This window comes from Gobio gobio, assembly GCF_949357685.1.
Source record: "Gobio gobio genome assembly, chromosome: 11".
In the NCBI taxonomy this organism is placed as follows: domain Eukaryota; kingdom Metazoa; phylum Chordata; class Actinopteri; order Cypriniformes; family Gobionidae; genus Gobio; species Gobio gobio.
The window spans coordinates 37,485,318-37,492,107 of record NC_137104.1 but is presented as its reverse complement, the minus strand read 5'-3'; positions in this window follow the sequence as shown (position 1 = coordinate 37,492,107).

Here is a 6,790-nt window from a genome sequence, read left to right as displayed (position 1 = left end):
ATGAGTGGGAAAATGACTGATTGGTTCTTTAAAGATGTAGAAATACAGTTAAATATTTTGAAATATTAGAGGTCACATAACTAACAAAATTCAGATTCATTCTTTAATGCTAGATGCAACAAGTCAATACACATTTTAGTTACAGAGATCTCTTTTTCTCCAGAGCAAGACAAAATTCAGCATCCTGCGATGTATAAAATCACTTTTATAGAAATATGCTCGATCAAAAACGTCACCCTGTATCCTTTGATTTAGATTAAAAGACTGCACTGCTACAGAGTCAGCGCTTTTGAAAGACCCCTATATCTGTTCTGTTTTGGCTGATGACTCACATGACCCGCTAGGCTTTTGAGATCTGCAAGCAAGGCAGACAAACCATTTTCCCCAAAGAGTCAGTTCACTCTAGCAACCAAATGCATGGATGGATTATTTATTTGTCCCTTAAGGATGATCTTCTGTCACTGATACCCATCAAGCACACGGAAAGTGCCAGAAGACTAAATCTTATGCACACAGCTCACAGGCAACACCCCCACCATCGTTTGGTTTCCTTGGAGCACCTTCAACCCGCTCCTGAAGCTGTCCAGAATAAATGAAGCCATCAGTCAAATGCTTTTATGTGGCGTAGTAAAAAAAAAAAATGCTATGGAAAATGCAGTGATAAAATCACCAGTGTAAAAATACCCACAATGGAGTTGAAACAGAAGTGAGATTAATGGTTTGGAACAGCACTGGCACTATCTAGTATGGCTCAGTTACAGGTTAGTTAAACCCGACCTCTTTTGTAATGCAGATTACACTGTCTCCTCTCCATTCTCTCTCGTGCTCCTTCTGTTAAATGAGCCCTTTATAGCCATATAATTTGTGAATACTGAATTACCCGCCCCCTCATCCTGCTGTACGATTAAAAGTGGGTCTGCTGTTTTGCTGTTCAAGGCTATGGATGATATCTGTCACATTTATCGGAATAATTGAGTTACCATGAGTTACCAAGAGTTACCATGGAGGGTTTTTTTTTTTGTTCCACATCACAATGTGTCATTATCTTGAATTCAATGTCCGCAGTGCACCATAATTCATCCATTCAAAGAGTGAAAAACTATACTCCAAGAATCACGACTATAACGGCTACACTAGGCATAGAAAAGACAGATATTATTTTAGCACATATTCAATATTAATATAAAATTATTTATAAATATAATTATGAATAAATATAAAATACATAAATACTAATGTCATTTAACAACAAAAAATAAATGTGCACAAATGTAGGGAAATTAACATAAATTATTTATTATTTATTTCACATTATAATTTCAAGTATGCAAAGTATGCATACATTTTTTATACTTTTTTTGTTTTTTTTTACAATAAATCCATTTTGAAATGTTGGTTGTTGGCTGAGGCTGATAATATCAAAATGGGAAAATATCGTCCAATTAATCATCTTATACTGAAACAATGTAGAAACAATTTTCATTTTCCTAATTGCTAATACATTTTACAAATAATTACAAAGAATAGGCAAGTAACACATCGATTTAAACATGAAAATTATGAAGTTGAAAGACTTAAATAGTATTTTCTTGAATAAATTATAATCTTTTTAAAATAATCTTTTAATAATCTTTATTTAAATCTTTATTTACAACTTCAAAAAAAATTGTGTAATAATTATTAGTATTATACCAAAACAAAACTAACTGAGAACCAGTGGTCTAAAAATAAATCAAATGAATACGATAAAAAACTCAAATAAAAAATATAAGTGGCCCCATGAAGATTTATCCATGTAATTTTGATATATTGTACACATACACAGCACGTCTAGAGTACTGCAATACATTTGTATCTCTGCATGATAGTCCTTAAGAGTTTATTAGAGATCAGTCAGCATGGGTTGAAATATTCATTGTGATGACTAATAGGCAAGTGTAATCTTAGGACATGTTTACTCTGAAAGACTGAGGAACAAATTAAAATGTTCCCATAATATGTTTTAATTTGTCTCAGTTGTTAGAGTTTAATCTGATAAACTGCCCAATACTATCACTTGGGGCAAATTATATTTTTTAGGAAATAAACTACAGATTATATCTGTCTGTAATTGCTCTTATCTTGAGTATTTTTCATTAGTCCACTTTAAAGTTTGGTTAGATCACAGATTAATTGTAACGTGCATAGTAGCCTTGAGTGTTAGTGCGTTTACTAGACCTTTTGTTTCTTCAGACGCATTGACTTTGAAATCAGCTCTTTAAAATTTTGCCATACTTTAATTTAATGCTAGATAAAACATCAAAAGATGTACTGTGGCATTTAACAGAGTGAGTAGCATGACAAATTTGGCAATTAACTGAGAATGATGATATGTCTATCATAAGGAAAGTCGCTCTCTTCTTGAGAGTCAGATGACTCGATCTGTTTCTTCCTTTATTCATTTAGGTATCCTTGAAATAATGCATAATTGCAATTACTTTGCAAAATTACCATGGAAACCACTTTCTGACAAAAGTCCATAATTCCTTCCTGCAATGCGTTACATTACATATTGGATAAATATGATTAACTCACTCACAATTTTCTGGAATTGATATTACTTAATAGAGGTTGAAAATTTTGCCATGTTAGTGTATATGAACCCTTGTATCTACAATCACAGAAAGTGTTGGAGGACAAAATCTTATGCCCAGACTGCAAGTATTAGCACCACCACATTCCTTTGGGATAGGAAAAAACAGGTCACCTAATTTTGCTTACAGTATCTTTTTTAGGGAAGTTGATTTTGGTCCTTTTTTCCAGACCAGGTTGCTTGTTTTACATGCATGATCTCACAATAACTCTCATTTAAGCTAATTCTCAACTTGATATCTTCATTTGCATCCTGCTAAACGTACTATTGTGTAAATTTCCAGATTATAATTAATAAAATGAATGTGCCAGAGCTTGATCATTACTTTCAATTTGGTATAACTTGGTTAGTTTTATAAAAATGCTTTCTTAAATGGCTAAACAAATTTTCTGCATAAAATGAACGACCCATATAGGCTACAGCATACAGTTATATTACTAACTACCGTCATCAAAATCAGAAATTAAATGACAAATGTTTAAAGTGAATCCCATATCCTCCTGAGACACATAAAAAAAATATATATATATATATATATATGTCCTATGTAGAGGACACCAGGACCAGGATATATATATATATATATATATATATATATATATATATATATATATATATATATATATATATATATATATATATATATATATATATATATATATATATATATATATATATATATATATATAAATTATATTTAGTATACCAGTCCATTTTTAGGTTCCAGGCTATTCTTCTGTAAAACGGCTCCAAACATGCACAAAGATTTGTAGGCCAACAAAGATTCTCAACTATGGTTTGAAAGATATTAGAAGATGATGTGATATACTATTTTATCTTACACAATATGTGTGTAAACATGGCTAGAAATTAGTTGTTTTCCCATTAAAGGTGGGGTAAGGGCTTTCTGGTAACCGATGTTGATTTCATAACAAACACGCCCCTATTTTGATAGCTCCACACATACCATACGTAACCCAGGCAACGACTATGGCGGAATCTGCTGTGGCAACCGGCCGAGAATATGATGTCATCAATAAGTGAAAGCAATGTGTGTTACTATGGTAATCCAGGTCGAATGTTCAGTGAAAAAGTCATCCCTTTCATCCCAAAAACACAAACACAGTTCTCATGAACAAGTCAATAGCACAAGCATGACAGTCCAACTAACGAATATATTACAATTATGACAAGATTAGAGGGTTATATCGATCACAAAAACAGGGACCAAGGGAAACAAACATATATTAGGACTAGGAGTATATTATCTTTCTTTTCGGACACACTCTTTTTTGGTTTAGACACTCTAGGCTTATATGGTGTTGAAATTAATGGGTCTTTATCATCGCTTAAATCAGGGGTCGGGAACCTTTTTACCAAGAAGAGCCAAAAAAATAATAATTTTAGAGAAATTTTTCAAAAGAGCCACAGCAAAATTTACACCTGTTTATTAGAAATATTTGCACATTTTTATGCATTTTAATGTAATAACAACAGCATTAACATACCACTTGCAATGTTAGTAGTTCTGGTAGTTGTATAGAACACCAGTAGGTGGCAAAAATGCAAACTAACGATTACACAATATATACAAAGCACTATATTTTGTTCACTGATATAGTGCTGATTTTTAACACAAAAAAAGAGAAACGGGCAGCATAAACACGCGATTAACAAGAAGTATTGTACCTTATACTTGCATTAATGAGATTTTTGTTGCTGCATCATTTTGCTGAGTGCTTTGAAGTTGGGGTCGGAATGAATGGTAATCGTCGTCTTTTTTTTCTTTTTGCCATCTTGCTCTCGTTGATGATTTTTAATTTAGATAGCTGCTTAACTTGATCTAGACATGATGCAGGCCTAACCAATTAAAATTCAGCTCTCTGAAAGGTAGGCTATACAGGCCAAACACCGCTGTCAATCATATTAAGCTGTAAGTGTCTTACCTAAATATTTTTGAACATATTTAATAGGGATGCAACAATACAGTTAGTCCACGGTTCAATACATACCTCGGTTTTTAACCACGGTTTTCGGTTCGGTTCTGATGGCTTGTCACATCAGTTTTTTGCTATTCTATTCTTAAGCGACAGGAACAGCAAGAGGTTAAGGAGAAAAAAGACTATTTTTTAATTGCAATTCTCTTTCTTTATTTTACTTAAAATAATTGAAAAACCTTACTTAAACTTAAAACTTTCCTTAAAAAAAACCTTGTACACATTCCTAGTGTATGTATAATATAAAATATATATATGTAAAGATTTACACTGGCAGCTCAGAGATGTACAGCAGCATTTAAGTATGAAATTGAATGAATAAATGTAAAAATAAAACACTACATAGACTTCACTATAAAATATACATTGATTCTTATTAAAGCTACTGTATTAAAGTTTTTCAGTCAAGAGCAGTGAGTGATTTTCTCTTTGTATTTTGTTGTTGTATTAACATTAAATGGACAGTTCACTCAAAAATGAGAAATGAATACAGGTTTGGAACAATATTAGAGTGAGTAAATAATGACATAATTTTAGAGGTGAACTGTCCCTTTAAGGACCGCGTGTTCACTAGGCTGCGCTGCTTTCAATTTGCTTTAAAGACCTGTTTTCAGTCTGCGTGCATCTAATATACAGACACGCGCCGATTTTACTTTCACTGTAGACATAACCGACTGTGTTTATGTAAACATGGTGTGTATTTGACAGCATTAGCGCAGTAAGACTACTTAGTCCAGTAATCACGTGTTTGACAAGCGTTTAGTGCGCGCGTTCGGAAAAGCGCATGTTAAAACCGCGCACACGCCGGCAAGGCTTTAAAACGCATGCAAATAATGAACTTTCGTGATTGTGAATAACTATAGTGTCCCGTGAGTATAACTCTACCACTAATGTGTGATGTGAATGTATGACGCGTTGTTCAGTATTGGGATGGAGGCAAATGATTGAATTTGTAGAAAAATACTTAATTAAATGCAAAACCGAAAAACCGCAATTCACAGGCGCGTATTGAACCATGAAGGCCGTCGAACGGTACAATATTATATTGAGAATTGTGGCATCCCTAATATTTAATTTAATTTTACATATTCATAATGTTAAATTCTACATTAATCAAGTATGCTAATAGTTTAAAAATAATTATCATCATCGAGGGTGTATTTTTCAGTCAACATTTGAAAACTGGAGAGCCATATAAAATCCGGAAAAGAGCCATATATGGCTCGCGAGCCATAGGTTCCCGACCCCTGGCTTAAATGAACGACGATACAATTGCAAATGGACAAACAAGCAAACATGACACATGAGCATATTCAAGCAAAAGCATATTAGTTCTGTGAAACAAAACAAAATCAATGTTACTTGCCTATCGAGAAGAAATAAAGCAACCTTCGCTCCTTGAGTTCTCTCCAGCGCTGGAAAGCTACTTGCCTGATCGTATGCCTTCTTTTGTTCCACTGACATCTTCCACATTAGTTTTTTATCTGCCACCTCTCTCTTTCTGTCGTCGCTTGGCTAATGTCCATCCTGTGTCATGTCTTTTGAATAATGACATGCACTGAGCGCTATTTTCTCCCTGTCATTAGTAAACACGCCCCTTACTGCTGATTGGCTATAGGTTTGTTTTGTTTGTTACTCGGCTGAGACACTTTTCTAAAGCAGTTTTGAAATACCACTTACCCCACCTTATCTATTAATTTTGTCTCTAATTTTCATATTAATGTGTTCTTTGGGCAACATAATGAAAAAAGAAGCTATAATAATGATAGTAACGTGGCAACGTTTTCATAATATTTCATTAAAATATTGTTGTATAATTTCTTCCTTATTCACCTATGTCTCCCTAAAATGCCTGATAAGCATGCTGTAAGTCCTAATGTCTAGACAAGTCCAGTCAAGTCACCTTACCTTTATTTATATAGTGATTTTTACAATGCCGATTGTTTCAAAGCAGCTTCACAGTGTTAAACAGTAAAATAATGTAACAGAATTTGATATACAGCTGCTCTGGAGGAAACGGTGATGTCATCAGCTCATTTCAATTTATCATATAGTGACAATGCGGGCAGATCAGTAATTTAGTTGAAAATGTATTTGAATATTTAGTTAAATATTTAGTCTTCTACTGTGGACATGTATGAAACTGATGCATGTCTCATAA